The 12,204-nt window shown below is 42.9% G+C and overlaps 1 pseudogene across 1 annotated transcript in view; it reads right to left on the bottom strand.

Moving 5' to 3' along the window:
- Positions 1-4,122: 4,122 nt before the first annotated feature.
- LOC144826141 (small ribosomal subunit protein eS10 pseudogene) overlaps positions 4,123-12,204 on the bottom strand; it is a 79,766-nt pseudogene continuing 71,684 nt past the window's right edge. The window contains exon 3 of the transcript XR_013609693.1: positions 4,123-4,206. The product of XR_013609693.1 is annotated as a small ribosomal subunit protein eS10 pseudogene (transcript). The remainder of the gene's footprint in view (positions 4,207-12,204) is intronic.

Genomic DNA, 12,204 nt, shown 5'->3' with positions numbered 1-12,204 from the left:
AAAGGAAGGTTTTTAGGTGTTTGCGGAACAGGAGTAAGTTAGGCTCGGCTCTCAGATGGAGAGGGAGGGAGTTCCACAGTTTGGCCGCATTGTACGAGAATAACTGGCCCCCGCATCTGGATCTCTTGATCCTGGGGACTGTGACGAGGAAGGAGTGTGCAGAGCAGAGCTGTTTGGTAGGGTGGTAGGAGGTGATCAGGGAATGATTAATGGCAGCCCCAGTTTTCCAGAACGATCGATGGGAGATGCAGAGCATCTTGAAATTAATTCTCTCCCTGACAAGAAGCCAATGAAGGCTTTTCAGTCTAGGCAGAGTTCGAGCGGCACAGTTTTGTATTATCTGGAGCTTCCGTAGGGTATTTTGGGGGGCTCCCAGGTAAAGGGCGTTAACAAAATCAAGACGGGACAGGATTAGGCCTTGGACTACGGTCTGTCTTGCCCAAAAGGGCAGGAGGGGGAGGATCTTTCGAAGAAGCCTGAGAAGCCCAAAGCAAGTGGGTGATAGTTTGGCTGCCTGACAGTTGAAGCTAAGTGATTTGTCCAGCCAAATGCCGAGGCTCTTTATAGTGTCTTTAGGTGTAGGGGGGGCCAGGGCAAGCAGGCCCAGAGTGAGTCAATCGTAGAGGCAAGGGGGTTGCCGAGGAGCATTAGCTCAGTTTTATCTCCATTTAATTTAAGGCATGAGGAGGTCATCCAGTTGTTGACTCCCACTAGCTGAGTGTCGTCGTCATATGTGATGATTTTTATCCCGAACGGACGGACTATATCAGCTAGTGGACTCATGTAAATATTAAATAGCATAGGGCTCAAAGAAGAGCCCTGCGGCACCCCACAACCCAGGGGTTTGCTGGGGGAGATGATGTCACCCTCAAAGACCTGGAATGACCGATCATCCAGAAAAGATTCAAGCCAGGCAATTGCTGTTCCTGAGACTCCTAAACTGAGGAGTCGATGCAGTAGAATTTTGTGGTTCACCGTGTCGAAGGCAGCGCTTAGATCGAGGTTGATGACTGCCACCGATCCAAGATCCTCCTGGCTTCTTCCGTCACTGCGACCAGGGCGGTTTCGGTCCCATGCATGGGATGGAAGCCCATCTGAGAGGGATCGATATTGTCTGATGGAGACACGCACAGAGGAGAGGGAGTGATAGATAATGATTGATGGAGAGACATAGCGAGGGCATTTTGTGATGGAGACACAGAGGAGAGTGAGTGATAGAGAGGAAGTGATGGAGAGATTTGAAGGGCATCACCTAATGGAGACTCTTAGAGAAGAGAGTGAGTGATAGAGAATGAGTGATGAGAGATATTACTCGCTGGGAGCGAAGCCTTCTTTTCCGTCTTAGATCGGGTACAATAAAATATTTGTTGTGTTTCCCCTTAGGATATCAACCTAATATCGACGATCTGGCTTGCCCATGTGGCAATATAGGAAAACAGTCCATGCTGCATTTTTTGTTTTTCTGCACCTTTTATCAAATATATAGTATGCAGTTATTGATACCGTTTTTTTAGGTCAAAGGGGATAACGGATTTTAAGGTTGCCTATAAAATAATCCTGCAGGTTAAAAATGTTGATTTAATATACCGAGTATGCACCTTTCTGAAAATGGCTATCCGTTCATGCTCTTCCATGAATCCTTGAATGTTGGACTAGGTCGCATTTTTACATATATCTCTGGATCGAATTCTCAAATAGGGGAATATGTAACACAATTAATATGAGTTGGCATATACTCTGTCCCCTATGCTTGCATGTACTTCATTTTCAGAACCCACCCTTGGAATCTTCTGGTCTCCTTCTCAGTCTTCTCCAGCAGCATCTTCTTCGAAATTTCCCATTGCTGTCTATGGCAGGTTCGGACGTCACTTCACCCCTATACACCTGGCTTCCCTGGTGCAGGTAACCTGGTTCCTGAGGCATCCCTGTGTGAGGTTGCTCTCCAATCTTCTGTATTCCAAAGTGTTTCTTCAGGGACCTCTTGGATGGTTCCTTCTTCCCTAACACTGCAACCGTGACTGCTCCATTGACTTCCATTGGGCACGTGGTTGTATTTTCACTCTGCACACAGCCTCCGTGGGGTTCCTGGGTACTTACTTTGGGTGGTTACTTGTGACCCCGGCTCCTCTGGGTCTTCTGGTCCAAGTCCTGTTCCCCTTTGCAGTTCGCATTCCACTTTCTTAATATTTGGTTTGGTCTCCCCATGGAGACTAGTGTATATCTGTGCTACTTACCTGAATTGAATTGAATTGATACTTACCTGATTCTTGAAAAGTATTCTTGTGTATTGGTGGTGTTGATATCTTCAGGTTGGAGATATGCCAATGTGTTAGTAAGTGTGGTATAATAAATAGAATTATTTTTATATAAACACTGTGTGGTTATTTTTTATTTTACTTGCACCCTTGATTAAAGTTGGTAAAACAAGCTGCTTTACCCTACTTCAAGATAAGTCTGACGGCTGCTCTCCACAGCTACCACTTTGAGAGCTTTCAAAGGTAATCAAAGAGCACTAAAATCACCGTAAGGGTTGTCTGGATTAGTGCAAGGTGCATCACTTGAATAAGTGTGCACCATTTACTAAGCCAGCTTCCTACATAATAATAATAATAATAATAATAATAATAATAATAATAATAATAATAATAATAATCCACATTTGTTAAGCGCACAATCACCCGTAAGGGTCTTTAGGCGCTGGGGGCTGTCGGGAAGATTAAGCGAGCTATTGCCCAGAGTCACATGGTGCTGGGCTAACCTGCCGCCGAAGCCTGATCCCCAGATTCCAGCGTCAGTCGCGCTGGCCGCGGCGTCACACCTCTCCCCTAGGCCCCATGCTAATAAATAATGGACATAACAAGGTGAGTATAGTTACTGAACTAGCCACAAGTACATACACTCTGGCTCTTTTATTAGCATGGTCACCTGACCAGTGGTTGTGGAGTGGGTGTAAAGGCCAGCCCTCGAGGGAGTGGCTGGTAAACTACTACATCCTGGGACACTAGAACGTCCAGCGGGACACTACGGATATGATTTGGCCTCTTGAATCGTGCTTTGGATAGCGTTGTGGGGCAAGAGTGGAAGAGTTCCTGGAATCAGTAGTGTGATTTTGTGTGATTTTGCCCCTCCCTTTCCGCATCTACAATCCCTTAGTGTCATCTGCAGTTGAAGGCTTTGCACAATCTCTCTCTTCTATCAAGTATGTGCTTGCAATGTTTACTCTCACTATGCAAACTCAAAAACACGGGGTTGAATTAGGGAAAATCTGTTCATAGATGAAGTTTTTCCACTTCTCGCTCTTTACAGCAGGGTCCACAAACTAGGTGTTACAAGTCACCCCCGGTTGTACTGTCATTTCCATACTGCCATATCTGCAGATCAGTTTCCTGCAAGTGGGTGAGCGTGTGAATATTGTGAAACGTTGCCGCTCTAACGCTTGCCCCACTTCCTGCAATGTTCATTACAACTTCCGAGCACTGGCAGTTCAAAGCCATTTCCTGTCATGTTTTATTTTATGTGCTTTCCACTAGCCACACACCCCTCCCAGAGTTTTGTTTCGACCCTTTCCTTTCCATCTGAAAAAGAGATTCCCCACAGCCCTTGACACGAGCAACTCTACGACTGTTTAATGGGCTGGAAGGGCACAAGCAGTTATTGATTACCTTTGTGAATGCTCACACCCTTCCAGAGCATTCCTTTCCTGGAACGCCCACTTTTCTCCCACAGGAGTAGATTTACTCACACACCAGTGCAAATAGCTTGGTCTATCAGGGCCAGGATTCCTGAAATTATTTTTTGCATTTGCAAATGTTTATATGTGGATGGAAAAATACAAAGCAAGTACAAACGCACTTGCTTTTTTCCCCAAGGGTAAAATATTTTGTCCTGTAGAGAAAATACTTCTGCTACATCCCTACCTATCTTGGGAGGAATCCCGTTCCAACCCTGTAGAGGCGTTTACTTCTGCCCTTGACAGGAGTAAACGTCTACCTTATCCTTATCCTTAGTGAAACGGGCCCCGAAAATGATGTGTCAATAGCCAGAGGTACGTATGAGCCTATTCACCAACCCCCAGAGCATTCATGCCCTGGACTGATCACTGCCCACTCACAAGAGATTTACTCATACAGAAAGCTTTTCGAAGCCTCTTGAGTTAGGCATAGGATGAGTTTGTGCAGGTTCATCTCGCCCACTGCTTTTTTCCACCTTAAATAACCGAAAAATGATTAATCAAAAGAAGTTGATGAGCCAGGCGAGAACTCTTCTAATGTCCGAGTGCTCATGCACTTGAGCATGCCTCCATTATTTTATTTGTTTTCAACACATTTGAATTCTGAAAATTCTCATGTATTTGCCTTTTTAAACATGAAAATTATCTGGCGGCTTATTCTCTACCCAAACTGTTACAGGATTGTTTCTTTATTTGATAAAAGGAAAATGTATAATTATACTAAGCGTTGTAAGATTTTCCTTTGTTTAATTAGTACCAACCACACGTACTTGTTAACCATGGATTAATAATATAGATTTTGAAATTAAAAACAAACATCTGATGAAGTTTGTGCTTTTTTTTAATGAGGACTGGCTGAAAGATGACTTTTGAAACTTAACAATGGATCTAGGGCCTTATTTTCACAGTCCTTTCACTGTTGATAACCCTGCACTTCTCAAAATCCTGTGACGCACGATAGGAAAAAGCCCATTTATAAGTTAGAAACATCTTTCTGTCTGTATTGTGTGACTTTTTCAGAATCGCAAACAGGAGGGGGTCGGGGGTTAAAGGTGCAGCGCACTCCTATCTGGGATTCAGAAAGCTAGGTGTCAATAATCTATGACCACAACTGGAAAGGGGTATCAGTCCTTGAAGGACAACCACCAAAAATATCTAAGGAGTTAAGAAACCTCTGAATTGCTAAGTATGACAAGCTGTCAATGAATGCTCAAGCAGACAAGGTCGCCAAATCAAGATTCCTCACAATGAAAACAGTGTGATACATTTCCCTGCACCTAGGATTTCTACACAAAGTTCAAGCTACCATCTCTCTTGCCCTATCTAAACTGGATTATGCTAGTGGTCTGTATAACAGTTCACCTTTGTCTACTATGAAAAGATTACAGAGAATTCAAACAACTGTCAGTGGGCTCCTACTACATGAAAGCCCCAAGCAGACATCTCCCCTGCTTTTAGGGCCCCACACTGGTTATCAGTTGCCAGAATATCCACCTTCAGGCTGCTTTGTATCACACACAAAGCAATATATGGCAAAGGATCACTCTTCATCAGGAAGAAAATCAACAAATACATACAACAAAGAAACTGACCCATCAAATTTCTTCATATTTCAAAAAAACTGTATTTAACCAAAAAGTGCAAAGGACTATGTTAAATAAAATGTATATTTACCTGCAATTTGTTTTAAGTAATTATACTTAGACTATATGAATATATATATATATATATATATATATATATATATATATATATACATACATATATATATATATATATATATATATATATATATATATATATATATATATATATATATATATATATATATATATATATATATTTGTGTGGAATCTTTTTTTGTTGTTTTCATTGTGTCACTGAGTGTGTGCTGCACAAATAATTTACACATTCCCTATTTAGATAAGCCTGACTCTGCTGTGCCAAGCTAGCAGAAGGTGAGCACAGGTTATCTCTAAGTGTGTACCCAGCTTACCCTGACTAGAGTTGTGGTGTCGTGTACTTCCTATAAACCTATATAGGATCTGCGCGTTTAGACAACATAGACTGTGGGATAGGTGTTCCGAATAATTCCTGACATCCCTGGGTATGTTTGCCTCTATACCAGCTAGCTCGCAGTGCCACTACAAACCACTCTTACCAAGGAGAGAATAGTTCTTGGCAACTATCGAACATGACAACTCTGTCCCATCAGGGATCGTGGCTACAGTACTTTTTGCTCAGTCACTCATGCTCACTTTGTCTCAGAGAGATACACAGAATAAACGGTGGGGACGTTTTTCAATAAGCATTTAATAAACTAGAGTCATTCGAGTGTAAAATAGGTGTGCTGAAACAACCATAGGACAGAAACAGATATAAATGGTTATAAGCACCAACAGAGTTTAAGGATGGTAGATTTCTACCATAGTGCTAAATCAATGAATACAGGCAGGTATTAAAATACATGACAAAAAATGAGTACTCCTACGATGCAACCCTAACTAGATGCACCTAGGTGTACCTAGTATGTATGTATGTGTGTAGCCAAGAATCCCTCTAGAATAAAGTCCACCCCATTACCTGAAGTGAGAGACTGTGGGATCCTGTCTGGTCTCGAAATGGACACCCCGCGAGGGATGTTAGACCACGGCGAGCTGTAGTGTCTGTGTGCAGGAACCTCAGTGTTTCGCGTCAGTGTGGCAGCATGGAAGTCCTTTTCTCCTCTTCCTACCGTAGCTAGATATGGTGCTTATATCCCCAAAGTAGTACCCTCAGGGGTTCTTTCTTGCTGTGTCATGTCGGACTTAGGACGACGGAAGGAATGACCCTTATACATAGTTATTATGCAAGAGATGGTAGTCCTGCTAAGTTTCCAAGACTCCTTATGCATAATGGATGAGTCTAGTTTTAAGGGAAAACCCCACATCCAGTAAGCAGTACTGTAAATAGGTAAAAGTTCAGTCCCAAGAACCGTTCTGTAGTGTAATGGTAGGGGAGAATTTAGGTGAAAGGTTATGTGACCTGAGCCTATATTGGGGTACTTATATGAAACATAACACACACTCCTCATCCGACTAGATGACATATTAAAATTCCACTATATTTGTAGGCATTCTACGCAAACAACTATTAAATCCATAAAAATAGGGTTTGAAAAAGTAAAAAATTCATTAAATTGCTAAGATGATAGTTTAAGCGATAGAAGTCATAACTAAGATATGTTCATATACATAGTTTGAACAACTATGAGTGACTGAAAGCCATGCAGCTCAGCAAAAGTGTCTATTGTTTTAAAATCCAAATGTGGTTGTTTTGAAAAAGGCTAAATGTTTCCCAGCACACGGTGAGCCAAATGTTTATGTGTCCTGGCTGGGAGACTCAACATCACTGTTGCTTGCGATAGCAGACAACGATCCCTGCAACACCTCACAGATTAGATTAATCAAGCACAGATGATCTTCTGTACTATCCACATTCGATGCTGGGGAAGCCTGTGTGACATCCAAGGCCGGAGTATTTGTTGATGAGCCGGTATCCGTTCTAACAGGAGCTGAAGCAACCTGTGGGATAACACTGAGGACACCACAGAACATGGGCCATTATCGGGTCCAGTAAAGCATCAAGGTCCAGTGGTGCAACCGATGGAAGTGTTAGACAGAGATCCAACACACATTCATGTCCACAGAACAACCATTGGAGGACAGGCAGAACACACTCAATCCAGACTGGTCTAAATGACAGGAACCAAGACTCGCTCAGTTCGCAGAGGCGAGGTATGCCCACATGGACTACCATGCGATCATGGCATTGGTGCTTCAAGAGCGTTTTTTCCATCTCCCTGGTGACTGGGACATCCATTGCATAGCAGAAAAATGACAAGATACATGCTATTAGGAACAGGATCAGCAGAAGCCCTCCAAAAATGTTACGGAAGACGGAGTGTATGAAGTTATGAATAACTCCAAAGTCTGCCTGAAAGGTGCTTAACAGTCCTATGGTCTTAAATAGGTGTACTATACCCGTGTTCAAATCTTTGTTCTTGGCTATTCCAAGACAGGAAGTCTGTTGCACAGTGTCATTCAGAAATATTATCTGCTTTAGAATGGGGCACTCTAAATAGTGCTTCTGTTCCCTGACCTTGCCAGTCCTTTAAACCCCAGACTGATTTTATGTCTATATTGTACTTCCATAAGCAGAAACCCTGTTCAGAAACTTGGGAAATAAAGGACGCAGAATAAATCTGTTTATTATTATTATTATTATTATTATTGAATTTGTATATCAGCGCAGAGCTACCCAAGAGGGTTTCCCGGTGCTGTACAAGAACAGCAGAGAAGTAGAGCAGTCTATTGGCTGAAAAGCCATGTTTTCAAAGATCTGCGAAATGAAAGAAGATTAGGTTGCAGACGGAGGGGCAATGGTAGGGTGTTCCATAGGGTGGGGCCCAAGTAGGCAAAAGAGGGCCGACCCATACGAGAATGCTTGATTTTAGGGATCCGAAATTTCTCTTGAGTAGAGGATCTAAGACTACGGGAGGGAACATAAGGGCAAACTAAAAGTTGCAAATAACTGGGCGACTGTGAATGCTTAATGCGGAACTTGTAGGTTAGGGCTTTAAATTTGACCCGCTTTTCCACAGGCAGCCAGTGGAGGTCAGCCAACAATCCAGCTGTGGGAGTAAGTTTGGGAGCCAGAGTAGTCTAGCCGCGGAGTTTTGAACTCGCTGTAGTTTTCGTATTACCTCTTTGGTAACGCCCAGGTAGAGTATGTTCCCATAGTCCAGCCTAGAGGTGACAAGGGCTTGGACTACGGTACGCTGGGCGTGAGATGGGAGCATCCACACAATCTTACTCAACCATTTCAAGATGGTAAAACATGTGGCAGCAACCTTGGTGGCTTACTGTCGCATGGAGAGAGAGTCATCCACAATAAAGCCCAGGTTACGCACGTGGGTGGACGGCTGAGGGAGCGGGCCCTTCTCAGGTAGCCAATGTTGGGGGCCCCAGAGGTCTCGTTCTTTACCCAGGAGCAGGACCTCAGTCTTATCGCCATTGAGCTTTAGAAAATTAGCATTCATCCAGGTCACAACTTTACAGAGGCCGGATCTAAGTGCAGAGGGCTGGGTGGAATTACCTGCTGAAAGAGAGAAGAGAATCTGGGTATCGTCAGGTAGGAAAAAAGTGACAGACCGGACTCCTCTACCATGGCCGCCAGTGGTTTAACATAAATGTTAAGTAGTAGAGGGCTGAGGATTGAGCCCTGGGGGACTCCATGAGGAGAGGGATGAGGCTTTGATTTTGATGTGGTGGAAAAGACCTGGAAGGTGCGACCAGTGAGGAAAAAGCTAAGCCAGTTTAATGTTACCCCGGTGATACCCGATGATTGAAGGGCCTTAATGAGTACGGTATGAGAAACCAAATCAAAGGCCGCACTGAGGTCAAGTAGTATCAAGGCCATGGTTTCGCCTGCGTCGATCTTATGATGCAGCATTTCTGTCACTCCAAGGAGAGTGGACTCTGTAGAATAGCCAGACCAGAAGCCGGACTAGGAAGGGTGCAACAGCCCATTTGTTTCAATGAACTTAGATAAATGTCCATTGATATGTCTCTCTAGGATCTTAGAGAGAGAAGGCAGAAGTGAAATTTGGTATTATTTAGCATATTTTTCTGTGCAGTTGTAGGTGCAACCTTATAGTAGTATGAGGTTGGGTCAGAAGTGTTAAACCCTGAAAAATAAGAATCTTTCTGTGCAAACGTTCTCAAACTACTTTTTGGTGGTGTCAGGCAATGCTCCCATTGGTGTTATGTAAAAATATTTTTGGGATACTAGGTTTGTGTAAAAAGTGATGACCATAATGTTGGTAACAGTACATAGTGTTATAGTCTGATGTGTCTTCTAACATTTCAATGCTTGAAAATGCAGCGGTGTGTTCTAAATCAGACAACATATTATTTACCGTTTCAAAATCCCAATCGTCAGAAAATGTACTGGACGTAAGGATATCCTTTAGAGAGGCATGAGGTATTTTTAAAAGTTCAGTGGGACCAAATACATCATAATCAACCTTGCCCCAAACTATACCATCAGGAATTGGAACAGCTGTAATGTTCACAAAGGACAGGTCTCTTTTTTCACAATGAGATGATGTATGAGGTTTCAGGACCAATTTCACATTTGATACTGTGGAGCATTCTGGGAGATAGTTTCCATTCATGAGTAAGCAAAAGACAGTCACTAGACCAATCCAGAACAGAAAAAAATGGTATGATTCCAGTTATTATCCAGAGCTGGAGCGAAGGTGATACTAGGTAAGTTTTTTTCAGAAAAATTTAGAAGTCACAAATGTATTGCTTACGGGAAACTGCAGCTGGTGTTGTTTCAAGTTCACTGGATATGAAAATTGCTGAAGTAGCCAGATGCAGTTCAAACTATTTTTAGTAGTTCAGCAGGTTTTGTTGAACCGGCAGACATGTCTTGTAGAGGGACATTTATGTAGACATCGGTGTTAGGCCGAATTGATATTTTGGTTTTGAAATTCTGTTTCCAGAGGAACGAGTTCCATTTCAATGTCAGAAATTCCATTACTTTGTATTGGCGACTCTTCAAATGTTATTAGTATTTCTGTCTAAACTTCCTGTATGGGAGCGAGAGGTGAGCGTCAGCTACCCAGGAGCCCACGAGGCCTACTATTCAGTATCGGCCACATAGTGTGGTTTGATCAGATCAATAGAGACAAATCTCTTTCTTTTTGGCTGGCAAGAGATAGAAGAAGTACTGTTCTTGTTCCTTCGACTGCCAGGACAGGTCAGGCTTCCTGTATGATGGCCCGAATTCTTTCTTGTCACTATCTTTTCTCTGACCAGATCCCCGACTTTAAGGATCCAGGCAGGTCTTGCTGTGACTGATTTGAGTTCCCCAGTGGCAGTGCTTTTTACTAGCATGTTGCTTTGTAGTGCCCGTAATTCATTGAGATCCTGTAAAACAGCCAAACGTTTATTGATGTCAAATAGTTTCTCATCTGTCATTGTGCTTTCATAATCGAGGCCAGGTACCCACATTCGTGTCCATAATAGGACTTTGTAAGGAGTGACACCTCCTAGGGAAGTTCTTGGCATATTGTTAAGGGCTCTTTGGACCCCGTATAAGTGATTTACCAAACTACCACCCAAACCTAATACTCTTGCTGTTAAAGATTGCTTTAAGTCTCGGTTTTTCCTCTCCACAACCAAATTTCCCTCTGGATGTATTGGAGAGGAGTACACAATGCAACACCCAAACTTCCCATTGCTTCCCTGTAAGCCCTAGAACTAAACGCGGGGCCACGGTCCGAATGTAATGTGCCAACTGCGTATGTCCCTATGAAGTCTCGCAAATCTTTTAAAACAGTTTGAGCGTCAGCCGAGCACTGAGGACAAACCCACAGGAATCTAGAGCATGAATCCACTGCCACCAAGATATACTTGTAAGCCTCATACGATTGTAGGGGGCCGCAGTGGTCCAAATAGACACAATTGAGTGGTCTGTCGGATATTAGTAATGGTGTCTGCGCTGGACGCGCAATGGTGGAACAAAATTCTTCGTCTGTTTTGTTAACCCTGGCCACCAAATAGCGTTGTTTCAGTAAAGAAACCATTGCGGTAATCCGTGTGCAGAACCAAGACCCTCATGTGCAACTAGTATTAAGCCTAATCTGCGATCTATGTTTGGTATTACTCTATCCCCCACTCCTGGAATTTAAGCATATGGAATTTTATTTGCATCTAACTTGTAGGAGTACTTGAGTGGAAAACCTTTCGGTAAGGCTGTGCTGTTTTTGCATGACGCAATGACAGTTACCATTATCTGTCAATCGGCCAATGAATTCCCTTCAATGTGAACGCCATCACGTTGATGACTCAGCGTGTGTATCACATGAGTTCTCTGTACTTCATTTTTCAACTCAGCTACCTGTTCCCATAGCAATTTATGCTTAATTGTGCAACGTTTTGAGTCTTTATACCCATTCTGACCCCAGTAGTGAAGCTATTCATTGAATGACTGGACACAGTAAAAAGAATCACACACTATCAGTGTGGGGAATTCTCACTCCATATTTATAAGTGCTATTTATAAGTGCCAGTAACAGAGCTTTTAGTTCTGCCAGCTGCGCTGTGCAGTCTCCTAGAGACTGTGTCTTCGTGCTACCAGGATGGAACATGCCTTCCTGCATATGACCCTCCAAAAATCACACATGCAATGCTGTATTATTGTTTACTACCTATGGCTGGCTGAGCAGAACCATCAGTGTAAATAATGTATTCATACTGATCTAGAGGCATTATTTCATTCGGGAGAGGATATTCTTATTCATATTGCATGAATGTTTGTGTTTTTAGTGTAGAGTCAAATTTGTAATCGACATCTGATGCAGTGAGAGAATTAGCCCATTGTATCCATCTTGGATGAAAGGCTTTAGCATTTGGAACACTTTT

Source organism: Lissotriton helveticus, chromosome 3_2 (assembly GCF_964261635.1).
Source record: "Lissotriton helveticus chromosome 3_2, aLisHel1.1, whole genome shotgun sequence".
Lineage (NCBI taxonomy): Eukaryota > Metazoa > Chordata > Amphibia > Caudata > Salamandridae > Lissotriton > Lissotriton helveticus.
Note: the sequence above shows the minus strand (reverse complement) of the source record. Positions and strands in the feature narration are given on the sequence as shown.